Source organism: Canis lupus, chromosome 16 (assembly GCF_003254725.2).
Source record: "Canis lupus dingo isolate Sandy chromosome 16, ASM325472v2, whole genome shotgun sequence".
Classification (NCBI taxonomy): Eukaryota; Metazoa; Chordata; class Mammalia; order Carnivora; family Canidae; genus Canis; species Canis lupus.
This window is the reverse complement of record NC_064258.1, coordinates 33,185,527-33,205,403: the sequence shown is the minus strand read 5'-3', so window position 1 is coordinate 33,205,403 and position 19,877 is coordinate 33,185,527. Positions and strand designations below refer to the sequence as shown.

At 35.4% G+C, this 19,877-nt stretch overlaps 1 protein-coding gene across 5 annotated transcripts in view; it reads left to right on the top strand.

The window, feature by feature from the left end:
• Positions 1–19,877, top strand: part of NRG1 (neuregulin 1) — a 1,071,954-nt gene that overhangs the window by 548,655 nt on the left and 503,422 nt on the right. The gene's annotated exons all lie outside the window — the stretch shown is intronic.

Sequence of the window (19,877 nt, the reverse complement as noted above, 5' to 3'; positions counted from 1 at the left end):
GGTTACTTTTCTGGAAACTGGAATGGTCTAGCCTGAAAGAAAGAGTTAGGTATCAAAACCCCCCAGTTAAAAATAGGTCAACATGAAAGCTCATGAGTTCTGGCTCTTAGTCAAAGGCTTTAGACCTGACATAATTCTAATATATTGACCTGTGAGGTTTACCAATTCACATTAAAAGCCAACAGCTTAGAACAGGAATCAGAAAATCTATTAAAAGGGAATGGAATTTTTTAAAAAAGTGTAACAATGTCATGCCATTATATCTAGGTTCAAAGAGCCTCCAAAACCACTGTGGTCCCTGAGTGTACCTATGGACATAGCTCCATCATCAGTGGTTATAATTACGACCTTGAAATAAATCTTAGGACAGACATCAAATCCTGTTTTATAAGTTAGAGAATTGTATAGTAAAGAAAGATATTCCTTGCATTGCAGTTGATTTGGTGTAAATATCATCAGTTAAGAAGTGGGTTAGAGGATCCTAGAACAACTAGGTCATGGGGGAGGCCTCATTTCTTGGCAGTGCCAACTCTGTGAAGAGTTACTACACCAGTGCCTGTATGAAGACTGTGCAGTGGAAACCATACCTGCTGTTCTTTTGACTCCACAAAATAGAGAATGAATAGATACAACTTGTGTGTGTGCTCACACACTTTGGAAAGCAGTTGATCTGTACACATCCTTTGAGCTCACCAAATATATTTTTGGGTACCTATATGTGGTGTGAATCGCTCCCAGTCCTAGAGCAGTCGTGGAGATGGAGGCAATCATGCAGCATGTGGGTGTGGGCTGAGGAGAGAGGAAGCATGAAGGGAAGGAATGTCACAGGCTCTCCCCTGGTTCATCAGGAATGGCTTTCTGATAAAAGGAATCTGTCATCATCTCTGCCTAGAACTTTAGATTCAGAGTACTTGATGGTGAATGGAAAAGACTAGATAAAATGGGATGAGAGAGTGAAACTGCCCAATTCAGACAACAAATCCATTTTCCGAGTCAGCTGGGAGTTCACAAAAGCAGAAATGTGCCCAACGGAGAGCCCAGGGAACAGAGAGGAGACAGTTTTTATTAAAATCTTAGTTTCCAAATGATAAGTGCCAAAAAGAAAATAGTTTAACATTTCCAAGGGAAATCTTCACCTTTCATCCCATTGTGGAGTGATGACTTTTCAGAGGACATTCAAATGAAGCCAAGGATGTTCAACAGTATGTCTCATTAAATAGAATTAAGGTCTGTGAACCAAAGGCATATTCATAGTCTCCCTCTTATCTTCCAGTATGATATTCTTCTATTTCATCTTTTCCATATGCTTGCTCCTCTGAGTTTTTTGTTTTTTGGTTTTTGGTTTTTGTTGTTGTTGTTTTGGTTTTTTTGTTGTTGTTTTTTTTTTTTTTTTTGGAATGAGATTGTTAGATTCTGTTTCTAAAGTGTTTTTTGGTTTTTGGTCTTGTTTGTTTGGATTTTAATTTTTTTAATTTTTATTTTATTTTAATTATTTATTTTTTTTCCAGGTGTTGTTATTCTTATATATTCTTATTCTGAGAGGGAAAAAAAAATCACAGCCTTCTGCAAATTCTCTTGCTCTCACACAGACATGGTGATCTACTCTCAGCCCCCTCTCTCTATCCTTACCCCTGGGGGACTGCCTAGGCTTTGCATTCATTGCTTCACAATCTCTGCTAAAGGCTGATTTGGTGACTGAATTAATCCTGCTGTCTACACATGCCTGGAGCTAGCCTGAACATACTGTGCCTCGGAGCTTGCCCAAGTCTCTGCCTTGGATATGGTTTATCACCTCTGAGGCCTTGCTTTCTTACTCAGAAAGTGAGAGCTTGGATCAAATCATCTCCAAGGCTCCTTCCAGTTTTGACCTTTTCTAAGTGTCTGCTTTTAAATGATTTGCCAAAACTCACACAACCATAAACATCGGGGATATGTATATTGTTAGCTTATTGTCTAACTGTGGGGCAATCATTTCAGCTAAACAAACTGAGAACTGGGTGCTGGCCCCAGATCAAGTTTTAGAAGACATCTTTCCTAATATTTGATGCTTCTTAAATCATCTTTTCTGATTCCCTTGATTCCTCCCCTCTTCTGCATTTTTTTTTTTTTTGAATTTGCAGAGCCCTCTGACATTTTGAGTAGAACATTGCAAATGCTTGTCTACATGCTTGGCCATGTCCCAGAAAAAGATCCTCACCTTGCCACATCCTAGAACATTTCCCCTAAACTTTGAGATCACTAAGGGCATGTGTGCATGTGTGTGTACACACACGCGCCATCCAAGATTCTCCTGAGGATGAATGAATATTTCCGTGCCAAAAGTTGCATGAGAATTTAGGCAATATTTTGGCAGGTTGAACAACGCTCTGGCAAGATCATTGCTTGATCATCCTGTTCTTGGTGAAGGGCATTGTTTTCTAATCAAGATAACTTAGCTACCCTTGGGGTGATATTTAACACTGCAATTGCCTGAAAATGTCATGTTTTCATAACAAATCTTTTTCTAGCATCTAAAAATTTAGGTAAAATTGAAAGAAGGGGTAACGAAACATTTACTGTGCATCTGTTTTCTGGTTTTGAATGTCATTTGAGTTTTACACAAATTTTCTGAGGTCAATATTACATCCATTTGACTGGCAAGGAAACCAATGCTCTAATGAGTTAAACAACTTGAAATTCATTAATAACAGAGCTCTTTTATTCTTAAGCCTGTGTTCGTTTCCCTAAACCATGTTGCTTTCCCAAAGAGAGGTTAAAATTTTAAAAATGAAGAAAGAGGATAGTCATTTATTATTTATGTTTCTGGAAATTTATATACAAAATATTATTTAATTCTTATAAGAATCCAGCTTCCCCTTCCTCCCTCTATTATGTGACAATGTATATTTGGTATTTACATTGTAAATTGCTGATGAAAATATTGCTCACTGCTGAGCCAACCATTGCGCTACAACCCCTATTCTTATCTTGAACAGTCCTTCATTTTTTCTGGAGTTAATGATTGCTTTAGACTTTCATTTTTCTGATTTTCTCTTAAACTATTTCCCTATTTATTCAATTTCTGCGTCATATGCCTATCCATAAACTTAATCTTCATCAATTTCATTTCATTTTTCATGGTGATGTCTCTTTCCTTAAGCTCCAATGATGCCTTCCATCTTCTGCTTTATTTTCAACAAGATGTTTTCTGAGTTTACTGTTGGAGCTGTGACCTTGCTACTTTCTTATATCTTCCCCATCTTTGTTTTCCTCTTTGTTTAACATATTCTCCAGTAGTGTTCAAATATGCATACTTATGAAATAATTGTTTTGACCTGCCTTATTTGAAAGTGTCTTTATTACACCTTCACCCTTGGTTGATATTTGAGCAGAATATAGAAGACAGATTTAAAGCCATTTCCTCTTAGAATTTTGAAGATTTTTGCTCTGCTGTCACTTTTTTTTACACTATTGTTTTTGAGAAGTTCGATGACATTCTTATTCCTAATCAATTGTATTTAATTTATTTTCCTTTTGGATGGTCTTTTATACCAAATGTTCTAAAATTTAATAATAATATATAAATTTTTTATCTTCTTATTATGTTAAACCCTTAGTGCACCCACTGGGGAATTTTCTTGTTTCTCCGATAATTTCCTTCACTTCATTTTATCTCTCAGATATCACTTTCTGGGATTTCTTGGAGTTTCACATTGGATCTCTGTACTGATCTTTTCTCTCCTATTTTTCAAAAATATTTTCTGGTATTCAATTTCTTGGAAATTATCTCAATTTTATATTTCATTGTTTCTCCTAGTACTCCTAGTATTTTAATTTTAGGTTTCCTACTTTAAATTTCCAAGAACACTTTTTTATGTGTTCTGATTATTCATTTCATACTGCTTCATACAGTATTACTGTTCTTGTTTAAGAGGCTTTTCTTTTCTTTAACTGAGATATTTTGTAAAAATGTTTTGTCCACACTTTAAATTGTCTTAATTTTCTCTTGGTGGAGATTTCCTCTTGTTTGCTTGGGTCTCTTCCTTTTATAGCAAAGGCTTTTCTCATTCACTGGTGACTTCAATGGCCCACTTATATTTAAGAATGCAGCATCAAGGACACCTGGGTGGCTCAGTGGTTAAGCATCTATCTGCCTTTGGTTTAGGTCATGATCTGGTCCTGGGATTGAGTCCTAAATCGAGCTCTCCACGGGGAGCCTTCTTCTCCCTCTGCCTATGTCTTGGCTTCTTTCTGTATCTCTCGTGAGTAAATAAAATATTTTTTTAATTGCAGCTTTTTTATGAAAAAAACACAGTCTAACTTATAACAGCTGCTTTTCCTGTACAATTCCATGGACTCTGAGTCAAAGAATTTGGAAATTATTTATTCCAACCCTTTCCCTGATGCTGACATTAGATCCTTAATAGGTGATTTTACAATTTTGAGTTGAATCTCTCCAATGATGAGGAACTTATTTTCACATGAAATGGTCCCTTACATCTTTGAGTCCTGTTGTGTGAGAATCATTGCTTCTAAGTATCCCTGGTAACTCCTAAATTTAAGACCTGAGTCCTGTGAATAACAATTACTTATTAAGTAGCATTATAAACAGTAGGGGGTGGGATTCCAGGCTTGCTCAATTTAAATAGACCATAGAAAATGATGATATCAGAGATTGTCAAATATATCAAATTCAGCTATTTATATGTATCATTGGCATGTTTCTATGCATGTTGTCTCAACACAACCGTGTGGCATCAGCTGAAGGCACCTGAGGACATCAATCTGGATTTCATAGTAGCAAGGCTGATTACTTCAGTCTTGCTCAATGTTCTGTTTGTTAATGAGGAATATCAGTAGAATATTTACAGAGATTTGTTTCTCATATGAAAACTTTAAAAAAAAAAAAAAAAAAAAAAAAAAAAAGAAAACTTTCAGAGTTGAAGGAGGCTGTATTTGCTGCATATTGATCAACTTGTTCAGTGTTAATTTCTCATGGTTGTGGTCTGCCTAAGAAAAATATAATCAGCTAGAACAAAAGCAAAGCAGAAAGGTCCTACCAGATATTTCTTATTTTATTTTTTATTTATAATCTGGAACAGCAGGGTAAAAGGATCTTTGTCCATCTTTTTCACTGTCATAAAAAGAAAATTTGAGGGCCCTTTGAAATATTTTTGTTTTTATTTTTTTATTGAAGTATAATGGGCATATATTAGTTTCAGATATGTAACATAATGATTTAATATTTGTATATATTGCAAAATCACCACAATAAGGCTAGTTAACATTCATTGCCATATGTATCTACAAAATGTTTTGATGAGAACTTTTAAGACCTACTTACTTACCAACCTTCACATATGCAATGCAATATTGTTAACCTTAATCACTATGCTATATGTTACATCTCCATAACTTACTTATTTGGAAAGTAGTTTTGTTCTTTTTGACCCACTTTACCCATTTGCCCACCCCACCCCTGTCTTCTATCTCTGGCAACAACCACTCTGTTCTCTGTATGTATGTATGTTTGTTTGTTTGTTTGTTTGTTTGTTTGTTGAAAGGAGTGTTTTTGTTTTAGATTCCTTTTTTTTTTTAAGACTTTATTTACTTATTCATGAGAGACACAGAGAGAGGCAGAGAGACAGGCAGAGACAGGAGGAGCAGGCTCCATGCAAGGAGCCTATTATGGGGCTCAATCCTGGGACTGAGCCAAAGGCAGACGCCCAACTGCTGAGCCACCCAGGCATCCCATTGTTTTAGATTTCAATAGAAGTGATATAGGACACTTGTCTTTTTTTGACTTAATTCACTTAACATAATGTTCTCAAGTCCATCCATGTTCACAAATGGCCAAAATTTCCTCCTTTTCAAGGCTGAATGATATTCCAGTGTGTGTGTGTGTGTGTGTGTGTGTGTGTGTACACACACCACATTTTATTTATCCATTTATCCACTGCTGGAAATTTAGGCTGCTTTCATGTTTTGCCATCATTAAACATAGGGGTGCATGTATCTTTTTAAGTTAGTAGTTGTTTTTGTTTTTGTTTTTTCAAATAAATACCCAGAAGTAGAATTGTTGGATTTTATGGCAATTCTTTTTTTAAGTTTTTTGAGGAGCTTCTACACTGTTTTCCACAGTGACTGTGCCAAGTTACGTTTTTACGAACAGTACATAAGGGTTCCCTTTTCTCCACATCCTTGTCAACACTTGTTATTTCTTGTCTTTTTGACACCAGCATTCCAACATGTATGATGTGATATTTCATTGTGGGTTTGATTTGCAATTCCCTGATGATTAGAGATATTGAGCACTGTTTCATGTACCTGTTGGCCATCTGTATGTCTTCCTTGGAAAAGCATCCAAGCACGTCCTCTGCCCATTTTTTAATTGGATTGTTTGGTTTGTGCTATTGAGTTGTGTCCAGGTACCCTTTAACTGATTTTTCTTAGCAATCCAAAATGTCCTATCAAGGCTACTGACGTAGTTGATCTTTTTAAAACCCTATGTGACCCTCAAGTTACAAGTAACAGTGTGGTTCAATGTATCAAATATTGGAATTTGACTTCTGTCACAGGCTGTGTGGTCCTGAGTGCAACTCTGATGTCACATGTTGGTGCTCTTAGGAAACTATGAGCAAGCCTGTTCTTTTCAAGGAAGTAGACACAGAGGAGGGGAAGTGTGAGACAGTTAAACAGACAAACAGAAATAAGAAGAAAGGAAGAGAGGAAAGGATTTAGGGAGTGTTGAGGTTTTAAGAGCAAATTTCTATATCATTAATGTAATTTCAGTCATCTTCTTTGTTCTTAACTATTTCATTCATTCATTCAGCATGTATTTATTGTGTGCCAACTATGGGCCAAGCATGCTTCTTTGAATGAGGAATGCAGTGGGGAATGAAATGGTCATCTCTGGGCTCATGGAGCTACATTCATATACCTGGAATTCTAATCAAAAGCAAGGACTAGGAAGAAATGATATCAGCTATGCATCTAGTAATACTTACTGAGAGCTCTGTGATGGAACCAAAGGGAACATAGAGAAACAAAGGGGATTAGGTTATATTAGGGTTCAAGGAGTATTGACATTTTAAGCTGGGTGATCTGGTCATTAAGGATGCAATGTTTTTAGTAGAGATTTGAAGGAAGTGAGTGTGTAACCAATGTATGTATATGGAAGAAGGGCATTCTGGGAGAGGAAACAGCAAGTGCAAAGGGCAGGGGCCATGATATGCTTGAAGTAGAATAGGCAGGTTGGTATGGTTGTAGCCCACTGAGTGAGGTGGCAATGAGGTCAGAAAGGTAAGGGTGGGGAACACAGATCATGTTGGCCTCTGTTTTCAATGACTTCAGCTCTTGGTACAAGACAGGAAACTATTTGAAGATTTTTGTGCAGATGAGTGGCATGATTAGACTTGTTTTAACTAGATTGCTGCAATTATTGCATCATTAGCATGAAAGTTTTACAAAAATGTGTCATTTCGATTAGTCTGCGGGTCAGAACTAATCAATGAAAAACAGAAAATAGGAGCCCTTCTGTGACAGAGGTACTGATTTCATTTATTGTCATAGAGAAAGCTCTTATCATCTATACTAGTCAGAGTACCTTCTAGTCTTGATTGCCACAAAACAAATTACTTTGGATGCTAACTGGACTATAGTCTTCTCATTTGCAAACTAGGGGTAATTGTATCTATATAATAAATGATATTATGAAGATGAGAATCAAATAAGAAATAATACTTGTGAAAATATCCAATGGTGCCTGCCTGAGATAATAAAGGATCTTTCAAAATGTTACCTGCACCCTCAACGGATTACAAAAATACATAAATTTAAAACCATTGACATAAGTTACAGTGAGTGTGAAAGTTTTAATCATTTTGAATATATTTTTTGTGTTCTATTGCATAGAAATTTTGCAAATCATCCAAAGTCCTTCATTTAGAAATTGAAATATTTCAATTTTTGTTTTATAGAACAATCACTTAAGAAAGTACATATGGTAGTATACTGTTAAATAAGCAAAATATTTTGTTTGTTTTTCTTTATTTTACAAATATTCCAGCATTCCAGCATTGATTCTACATTACTTGTGTAATCAAAAGTGGCCAGGACATGTAATTTAATAATCTTAATGGAGTGGATTGCAGAGAAGGCTAGAAAGGGCAGATGCAAAGAACCTACCCAGGAGCTAGATACAGAAGCTCAATGCTCTTTTTTTTTTTTCTCTGACCATACATAATTATTCACAGACAGGAGCAGAACTGTAATTTGATGAAAGGTTTGTGATTATGGAAAAACTTTTCAGAGATTTGAGATAAGGAAATATAAATGAACTTTTTAATGAGAAATAAAATGCAGGAATATTCACCCAAACTCCATTCTTCTTCTCCATTACGTTGGCAAAAAGTAGTATGACTTTCCTGTATTATAAGTGGAAAAAGGAACAACCTCAGAGAGTCATTTAATGCATTAGATGATCCTTTAGAACAATCGTGCATTTGCCTGTTAGTGCAGTTCACCCTTTCTATTATTTCTGAGGAAGGCAAGAGTAATAGTGACTGATTATTGCAGAAAATGTGGACTGTTGGCTTGGCAGTGTAGCCTTTTCCTGATGGGTTTTCTCAAGATCACTCCCCACCAACAAGATTTCAAGAAAAGAACAAAAATAAACTATGCCCTGGATGCCTGTGTGGCTCAGCGGTTTGGCGGCTGCCTTCGGCTCAGGTCTTGATCTCAGGATCTGGGATCAAGTCCCACATGGGGCTCCTGTGAAGAACCTACTTCTGCCTCTGTCTGTGTCTCTGCCTCTCTCTGTGTCTCTCATTAATAAATAAATAAATATTTAAAAATTAAAAATATATAAACTATGCCCAAATTATCTCTAATGTGAAACATTAAAACTGAAGGTGGTTTTACCATAATTAGGCCCAGTTTTACTGGAAGGTGATGGGAAAGCACTTTGTGATTTTTCTCTTTTGGTAGCAGAGAGTTCACAAACACCCAAGTATGTCCCATATCATCTTGGAGAGTATTGCCACATCCTCCATTATGCAATGGATCTTTCCGGCGTTAGTGGCTTTTGTAAAGCTTTCTGAAGTGAAAGTCAGGGAGGATACACAGCTAAATCAGATATTAATTAGAGACCTGTTAGATGAAGATGAGGGAGAGGTTTAAAAGGGGAAAAGAAGATTAGTGGGGCCAAATACTTACATAAATTCCCAAAATTAAAAAAACAAGCTTTATTTTTAAACATTTTTTAACCTTTTTTTTGAAGTGTAGTTGACACACGAGGTGACATTAGTTTCAAGTGTACAACTTAGTGATTTGACAACTTTATATGCTATGCTATGTTCACAAGTGCAGAAGCTTTATTTTTTTAAAGCTATAGATCTCAGGATCTTCTCAAGAAGACTTCTTTCTTATTCTGTTTGTAACTGCCTTCTCTGTAGCCAATTGAATGTTTTGTTTGTGTAAAGACAATGCATCTCTGACCAGAATTATTATCCTCATTATTGGAAAAGGAAAACCATGCCTGGCTAAAATGACTGAATGCAGGGCTTCTACCATAATCCATATCTTCTATGAGTAAATGCGTATTACCTATTTCAATACTGCCTTCACTACTATAAATAGTACCATGTTTTCTGTTCCTACTTAATGTGTAAATGTCAAAGGTATGGAGAATGACATTTGGTTTTTTAAAAAAAATTCGTATAACACTTTAAAGGGGAAAAGTGCCACTAAAATGTGACTATTTTTGGGATATGGTATTACAGGTAATTTTAAGTATTTATAACATCATTGCTTTCCAATTTTTTAAAAAAAGATTTCATTTACTTATGAAAGACACAGACAGAGAAGCAGAGACACAGACAGAGGGAGAAGCAGGCTCCCTGCAGGGAACCTGATGGTGGGACTCCATCCCAGGACCCCAGGATCAGGACCAGAGCTGAAGGCAGATAGATGCTCAACCACTGAGCCACCCAGACACCTCAACTTTCCAATATTTTATAACAAAAATGTAATAGTATTATCATTAGAAAAAAATAACAGAAAAAAAAAAACACATACCTCCAGACTTTAGGACTTTAGGAGGTATTTAAATGCTACTGCCTAATGTCTTTTGCTTTGTTTTGTTTTTTTCTCCTGGGAATTCTAGTCATTTTAGTCAGAGCAAAACAGGCTGCTACTACCCACCCTGTCAAACATCTCTGCCCCAGTCAGAAGCTACTGTGCTGTCCTTGCCAGTTCAGTTGGGGACAATCTATTTCCTTTTTCATTTTCAGCTAATCTTTATGAATGAAATGTGATTAACTCTAACCAAACTATGGAAACATCCTAACAGCATATGGGGAGCCTTCCTGTAGGGCCAGTTTGCTATTTCTGGCTAATAACAGATTTTAAAATCCAATTAGACAGTTTGAGAAAAGGAAGCCCAAGTTAAAAATATCTGACTGTTTGATTCAGCACAGTAGGGAATGGTTTAAAAGACAATCATTCATGGTGAATAGGATCTTAGTGATGAAAAACTCTTTTCTAGCCTATTAGAATAATAATGTTTTTACTCCTTTACTGCTCCTAACGCTTCCTACTTAATTATATCATGTTAACTAGCAGATATTCTCACTCCCTTTATAGGAAGGAAAATCATGATGATTTTTGCCCACACAATACCATCCTTCTGTGTTAAGGGACTGGATTTGACCTAATGGGAAGACATACAGATGGTTTAGGAAATGATACATGATTTTTCACACAGTGGTTAATGCATGAGAAAAGGCATGCCCAGGTCTGTCTAACGTCTACATGTGTTCATTGAATGATTCTTAAATGACCCTATTTGATTTGATTTCTTAACTACATTAGAAATAGATGAAACAATTAAGAAATCATTTTTCACCTATCTTATTGGCAGATAGACTAAAATTGTTCACTATAATGGAGATTGTAAGGAAATAGGTACTCTCAAACACTGCTGGTAGGAGTATAAAATGGTTTGGTTTTTTTAACGGTTTGTGAACATAGAATTATTCTCTAAAATAATCTAGTCTGGGAACTATAATTAGAGATGCAGTAAAAGATTGTGTTTACAGATGCTCATTGTGGTAGCATTGCTAAAAAGTAAAAACTGGAAACAACCTAAATGTCAAAAAAAAAAAAAAAAAAAAACAAGAGGATGCCTTTCATGGGAAAGGCAATACTTACAGTATTAACCCGAGGAAAAGCATATATACTATAAAGAGTTGGAGAAAAGTGAATATCTCTCAAAATGAAAAATGATCTCGACGAAGTAGCATATTTGATTGTTTTTGTTTTTTTTTATAAATACCTTCTAGTCTTGCCCACATTTCTCATAATGAACGTGCAAAGCATAATTTATCCTGCAACAGGTGCCAAAGAAAAACAGGGGGTGAGGTCATGGGCTTCACAATGAAGCTCTGGGTTTGAATCTTCTCTCTGCCATTTAATAACTACAAGATTTCAGGAAATGACCTAGCTCCTCTAACTCTTCTGTTTCTTCATCTGAAATATTAGATGCTGCTGCTGTGTATACCCAAAGGATGCTGTTTGCATTAAGTAAGTTCCTTTATATAGTCCATTTTGACAATGAATGTCTAACATAAAATATATGTCCCATAAATCATCACTGTTATTATTTCTTGTTATAAAAAAGAAATGCTATGCTTACATTCAAAAGATAGTTAGATGAAAGGACAAGTAAAAGCTCATTTCACTGTGTTTTGTAGCAGCCTTATTGATGTGATTCTCATACCATAAAATTTATCCATTTAAAGTACATGCTTCTGTTTTACTATGTTTTGACAAATGATTAGGTAAGTAAATTTGTTGAAAGAAAATTATTTTGAGAAATAAAAATTTCTTTGCTATTAATAAGTGAGGAAAACCCCATCTACATAGAGATCACCCTCAGTGAATCTCTTCTTTCAGTGTCAGGTTACCTTAGGGAAGGGGAAGAGGCTTAGAGACAAGTTTCCTCCTCTTCAAAGAAAGTTTATGAGTTTTGTAGACCCTGAGAAACAACCTGTAGGTCAACCAAAGGAGCCACTATCGTGTTCTGGGTCTCAAGACTGTTGCCTGGGGCAGAAAGTGAACTGAAATAAACCTGCTCTGGGGGAGAAGGGAATTCTTCCCTCAATTTTGAGTTTATGAGTTTTTGGTTCTTCATAGTTTTCTTTGGCAAATGAACTTTGTTCCATAGTTTCTACACAATATGATAAACACAAATGATTAGGAAGTATTTTGTAAGGATTAATTGCTAAAGAAATTATGAAGGAAGCCAGAATGTAACCTGAAGTTAAGTAACTTTTTGGTCTCAGAACCACTATATACTCCAAGACCCTGTAGAGTTTCTTTTAATGTGAGTTATACCTATCAATTAGAAATTAAAGTGAAAAAGGTTTAAAACAGAAGGATACCCAAGGATACATTTCCATTAGTCACCAGAGCAATGACATTATCATATGTCATGTAGCCACTGGAAAATCCCACTGTAGATTTGTAGAAGAGTAGGAATGAAACAGGCAAATCACATCCCACTATTGTTATGAAAATAGTATTGACCTCAAGGACTGCCAGAAAAGGTTTGGGGAATCTCTGAGGAATCCTGCACCACACTTTGAGAACTCTTGTTATAAAATGATTCTTTCCTTTGCCACACGAAACTACCTTTGGGATATGGGATTGTCTAAGGCCACAATGCAGCCAGCTCTGAGATTTTTAAGGTCAAGAAGAGATGAACTTCATCACTCAAAAGCCACAGTGGTCAAAAGCATACCCCAACTGGATTTTCTTTCTCCGACTCTATGGACCAGTTTTTAGCTATTTTAGTGGCAACTGCCTCTAAGATTTATTAAGAACCAATAGACTTATAAGACCCTGTTTGCAGAAAAAGGGTCTTCAGTCACCAGTACCTGCTGAACTCGCCTTTATCTCCATCTGTAGCAGCAGCCCAGAACAAATAAGCCATGTGTTGTTCTCTTTTTCTTTTTCATTCACAGATAAACCATCTGTTCAAAGCGGGGGTAAGAAATGAGTGAGAAAAGATGGTACATATGAGGCGCCAATTTATTAAGTACATTTGTGGCTTTTTTTCTCTTTTTAATTTGGTTGATCACAATAATAATATACCCTTTCATAACATAAAATAATATCTAAGTATAAAATATTAAAAAAATACCTAAGTAGGGGCACCTGGGTGGCTCAGGTTGTGATCTGCAGATCCTGGGATGGAGCCCGGCTCCCTTTGTCTCACTGCTCAGCAGGGGGCCTTCTTCTCCCTCTCTCTCTGCCCTTCCCTGCCCATGGTATCTGCTCTCTCTCTCTCTCTCTCTCAAATAAATAAATAAATAAATAATCTTTTTAAAAAATGCCTAAGTTATAATGAGTAAAAAGAGAACCTAAGTGCCCCGCCCCGGCCCCCAACAAAATCCTCTCCCAGATTACATTTCTCAGAGATAACTGTGTCAGTTTCCTGTGGATTCTCACAGCCCTCTTTGTTGTCAAGTTGCAACCATAGATAAATTGAAAGTCTGGGAGAGGAGTGTTGTTTTGTTTTGCTTTTTCACATACAGAGTATTATCTCAGAGATAGCTCCAAGTGTCAAGTGCATGCGTGTCATTTTTTTTAAAGCAATGCACATATGTCATAATGTAGGGGAAGTAGGTTTATTTAATCATTCATTAATTGATAGGTATTTAGGTTATTAACAATTTTTCCATTTTATAAACAACGTTGCCATGAAAATGCATAAATCTTTGTCAACTGTTAGAATCCCAGAAGTGGGATTGCTGGACTGAAGGCATCCTCATTTTAAAATGTGATAGACATTACCCTCAAGAGTGCATTGTGTATCAATTTACACAATCGCCAGTAATTTATGGGGAATTCCATGGCCCTACACTGTATCACTGCATGAAGTTTTGCTCTTTGAAAATTGTCCAATCTGATGGGTGAATTATGGTGTCTTGTTTTATTTTGCATTTCTCTGATTATCAGTGAATTTGAACATCTTTTCATATTTTTTTGGTCATTTGTATTTCTCCTTCCAAGAGGAATTTTGCCCATATTCTAGGCCTATTTTTTGACAGGGCTGTTTGCCTTTTTCCAGTAGATTTATGTAACCTTTTTATAAGTAATAGCACTTTATTTTTGTTTCAGATATCTTCCACCACTCTGTTGCTGTCTTTTAACCTTGATTATACTTTGTTTTGTCACACAGCAGGTTTTAATTTGTATGTGCTGAAATTTATCAAACTCCTTATTCAAAGTCTCTGAGTTTTTTTCCTTTCTTGGGAATTGGTATCCCCAAAAGTATAAAAATGCATTGCTTTCTCCAAGAGCTTTTGTGACTTCAGTGTTTCACAATTATATTTTTTACCCATTTTATATATTTATGGCTATATCTTTTAAATAATACAAAGCACGTATCTGAGTTAACTTTTTCCCAAATGGATGGCCATTTGCTATAACACAACTTAGTGAGTATTTTATCCTTTGCCCATTAATTTGTCATCTTTAACTCAGGATGCTGTGGAGCTTCACTATAAAGAGTATGTTTCTAGAGTCAGACATCTGAATTTCAATGGAAGCTTTGCCACTTAAAATTTCTGTAAATTTTGATTTATTTAACATCTTCCATGTCCCTCTGATTTCATGGCTTTAAAATGGATAAACTAGTAATGATTATTATATCATATGATGATTAAATAAGATAATACTTATAAAACACCTCAAATAATACCAGGCACATTAGGAGCATACAATAAAGTTAGCTCTTATTAAAATTTTACAAGTCCACATATATCTAGGATCTGCTCTGAGTTGTTTATAGAAGCACCATCAAACAGAACTTTCTGTGTTATGAAAATGTTTCATATATGCATCATCCAGTGATATTCATTAGCCACACTGAGCCCTTGGAATGTGACTAGAATGACTGAAAATTTAAATTTTTATTTCATTGAATTTTAACTAATTTTAATTTAAAATTAAGTAGTCACATGTGGCTATAGCTACCATATTGAACAGCTCCAGTGCAATGTTTGCCATGGACTTCCACTAGTTATACCTTATTATATTGAATTCTTCAGTAAGGATTATTACTGGAACCATGTTCTGAATTTAGTCAAATGATTTTCCTGGCTTATAACTTTCTTTAATCTGTTTAAGTTAAAAAATAATAATAATAATCTGTTTAAGTTGTCAGCTGCTAGGAACGATAAATCTAGTTCCTAGTTGGAATCAACTTATTCTTCAAATAAATCTTTTTAGTTCTTATTTTATTTGACCATATGGTTAAATTTCATTGGATAATTTTATTTAGAGGTCTTCTAAATTCATATTTGAGATCTGTTTAAGTTAAAAAAAAATAATCTGTTTAAGTTGTCAGCTCCTAGGAACGATAAATCTAGTTCCTAGTTGGAATCAACTTATTCTTCAAATAAATCTTTTTGGTTCTTGTTTTATTTGACCATATGGTTAAATTTCATTGGATAATTTTATTTAGAGGTCTTCTACATTCATATTCAAGATTATTTTAAATTTGCCTTGTACAGTGAGTGGTATCACGGTTTATTGACCTAGTAAAGTGAATTGGGAATTTTCATATTCGAAATTCTGAAAGAGATTGGATACTGGAGTTATGTTTTTGAGAATTTAGGAGAACTGAGATTAAAAACACCTGGGGTTAGTAGCTTGGGGTGGGTGGGGTGAGGGGCTAGACCTTTGTCTACCTTAACTATATCTTCTATGATGATTGTCTATTCAGATGTTATATCCATTCATAAGGCAATTTTGAAATCACTGATGCTCCAAAGAAAATCTGTCCATGGATAGTGTCTTAGTCAACACCGGCTACTGTAACAAATTGCCTTTGACTAAGTGGCAAACATTTATTTCTCACAATTTTGGAAGTTGTAAAGTCCAAAATCAAGGCACTGGCAGACCCACTGTCTGGTGAGAGCCTTATTCCAGGTTTGCAGATAGTTGTCTTCTCTTTGTATCTTCACATGGTTAAAAGAGAAAGGGCTAGCCTTCTTCCTTTTCTTATTAGGACATTCATCTAATCATGGGGGCTCCAATCATGGGGACTCCAATCTCATGAAGTCATGAACTTCCAAAAGCCTATCTCTTTAGGGTTTCAATATATCAGTTTTGGGGAGACCCTGACATTTGGTCTATAGCAAGTAGCAGTATCTCCACTCAGTGATACTCTTAACTTGTAAATGCATTCTTCAAGTAATGAGTCTGAGGGATGCCTAGGTGGCTCAGTGGTTGAGCATCTGCCTTTGGCTCAGGGCGTGATCCCAGAGTCCCAGGATCATGTCCCACATCGGGCGTCCTACCTGGATCCTGTTTCTCCCTCTACCTGTGTCTCTGCCTCTCTCTGTCTATGTCAGTCATGAATAAATAAATAAAATATTTTAAAAAACAAAACAAAAAAACCCAACAAGTCTGAGATTATACAAAGATTTATCTTTAAGCATGTTTATCTCGTAATTTTCAATAGAGTAAGATTAGAAACAATTACCCTGGTTAAGTAGATATTATATATCCATTAAAATCATGCTCTAGAAAAACTGATTCTTATATGAATGATAGATTATACAAATTTAATATTGCTTTTCTTTGGATGTTAGCATTAGAATGACTTATTTTTCCTTTTATGTCTGCTTTCTTCAAGTTTTCTATAAAGAACGCGTTTGTTTTTTTTTTAACAAAAGTCAGAAAAGCAATGGTTGAGTTTAATTCAATTAAACAAAACAAAACAAAACAAACCTGCTGGGCACTTCCTATGCTCCAAGCACCACGTAGAAAATAAAACAAATCAGTGCTCACCCCTTATGTAATTCACAGCCTAATGAGGAAGACAGCTAAAATATTATACTTCAAAGAAGGCAGAATGGGATAAATACTGTGGAAATCATGAGTTTGGGGACATTCTGATTTGGCCAAAGGCCCTATTCCCTTTCTGTACTTTGGATCTTCATGGTAGATATTTTAGGATAAGATTATTTTAAGGTATTTATAGGTAAGGTTATCGGATAAAATGTAAGACACCCCATCAAATTGGAATTTAAGATAAACAATAATTTTTAACATAATTATATCACAGGCTTACTTACACTAAAAATCTATGTTATTTATCTGAAATTCATGTTTTACTGCCCTAAATCTGGCAACCTTACTTTAGGAATAAATAACATTTTGTAAAAATAATTACAAAATAACATTTTGTAAAAGGCAGGATTCTACAAATCTCTCTCAGAACCCTAGTTCTATAAGACTTGGCAAAAATAATTATGTGGTCACAAAAGATAGTGAATCACTGCATGCTGTAGCTCCTCTTTTGTATAACTGTAATTCAGAGTGGTATTCACCTGTTATAACAACCAGGGTAGCCTGGACACTGACCAGGTCAGAACTGATTCTGGCCATTAACCCTTCTGTGGCTATACTGAGAATGAACTGGAAGATCCATGTACTACAGTTTATACCTCTGAGCATTTGCTATGTGCCGCACACCCCTTAGTACATTACATACCTCATCTTGTTAAATCCCCACACATCTGTGTGGAACCTATTAGGATTTTATACACGATGAAACTGTGGCTCAGAGAGGTTAAGCAGCTTGCCCAAACTCACACAGTAGTAAGTGATACAGTCTGAATCTACCACCTATATGCTTAATCAGTGGAGATTCACTATATGCATTAGCCCATTAGAAGCCTGGAAGGGTAAGGAACTTTTTGACTCTGTGACGAGTTCCTAGATTGCACCATAGAAGATGCTGGCAGATTGTTGTATGGTTTACCAAGAACTTATATACATCTTATCTTCAAGTATCTTTTTTTAAATTTTAAATTATTTTTGGTTTCAGGGTTCAGTTTCTGCAAATCCATTGGACTCATAAGAAACTTTTTTAATTGTTTAAGGATTTCTGATTTTTTCTGAACATTTAAGTTTTGTGTATGTGTGTATTCTCCAAGGCTCTTCATTGTCTTCTTTTTAATAACCTGAAGTCTTATAACAATATCCTTATGTAGAACTACTTTTCACAATAAAATGTCCTCTTCAAAAAATTCCACAGACCTAGCCACTGCTCACACAAGATAATTTCTGAGCTCTTAGTTCTGTGGGATATTCTTGTTTTTATACATAACTAGAGAAGTCTGAAATCAACTATGAGTGTCGTTTGAGTTTTCACATACCTTATATGCCATAGCCAGCCAGCTATTCTTAACGCAAATAGTTATAGCAGTGAACAGAGATATATTAAAAACAACTATTTGAGTTCAAGTACTGCCTGTGTTAGCAACTAGACTTGTAATCTTGAACATATCAAGATGTTGGAGCTAAATTACCATAAATATCTTAAATTACTGAATTAGCAGTAATAGAGTAAATGAGAAAAATTAAGATTCAGGGATATTAGTTACATCCCCCAAAGTCCTAAGTGTGTAATTACAGAAATACTACAAATGGGTAGGGCAGCAGACAGTTGTCATTTTAGCACTTGCCAAGAAAATTTATTGCATATTAACAAATTATTTTCCAGTGAAGTTTCTAGATGCATTAATTTTAGGTAACAAAAGTTACTTCAAATAAAGCCAAGAACCATTTAAAATACTTTGATTTCCCTTTGTTACTTATATAATATGATTTTGATGGCAGTAAAATAAACCAAGTTACTAATAAAAGTAAACTTATGAGAAGTGGTTATTTAAAAAGTTCTCTATGCCTAACATTTATTCTAAATCAGTAGGTTTCTAATGTCTTCTTGATGTTTAATAATTATCTGATTCAATTAAAATTGGATTTAATAAGATCATTATTTTTTTCTATAAATACAACTTCGTTCCCCAGGATAAAATTCTACGTACCCAATGTGACGGTTAATTTCAGATGTCAACTTAACTTGTGCCAAGGGGTACCCAGATATTTAGATAAACATTATTTTAGCTGTTTCTTTAGGGTGTTTTTGAATAAGATTAACATTTAAATCACTAGACTCTGTAAAGCAGAAAAACAGATTGCCCTGTATAATATGCTGGCAGTTGAAAAACTGATGAGAGCAAAAGGCTAACCTTCCCCAGAGTAAGAGAGAATTCTCTGGCCTGATGACCTTACAACTGCAACATTTGGGTCTTCCTGGCTCACCAGTAACTTCTCTCTTTTGATTCAAACTGGGACATCAGCTCTGCAGATCTTGGGCTTGTCAACTTCCATAATCACATGAGCCAATTTAGGACATAAAGTCTATTGGCTGGAATCAGCCTAAACAAAGTAATTGTAATCCAAAACCAACTTTATATTATTACTCATCTTTAAGATAATGGTTTTCAGCCTTCTTTGTTCATTAAAATCATTTGAGGCATTTTTTACAGTGTGGGCCATTCTACAAATTTTGATTTGATTGGTCTGGGGAATGGCAGAGGCAGAAGTTCCCTGGGGATTCTAACACACAACCAAAGATGAAAGCCACAGGGGCATTAGTTACCCTGCCCACCACATAACAACTGCTCACCATTCTGTTAGTCAATGCAGTGCCAGCCAATTTTTCTAGGCCAAGAGTTGGTTATTTCAAAGCTCCTCTGGGAGAGTTTATTCAATACCGTAGAGGTCCTTTTTTCCCCTTTAACTACTGTGCAAATTCACTTGATACTGTAATTCCCATCCTTTTATGAACAGAATGTTCTTATTATAATACTCTTATTTAAAAAAAAAACAAGTTAAAAAGCCTAGCCTTTTTAAAATCACTAGTAGGAGGAAACCAGGTGGGAAAAGGGGAGGAGTCATGTCAGAACACCTCTGTGCCAAAAGTGTCCCCATATTCATTCATTAAATTTGCTTATTTTTTCAATTTAACATAC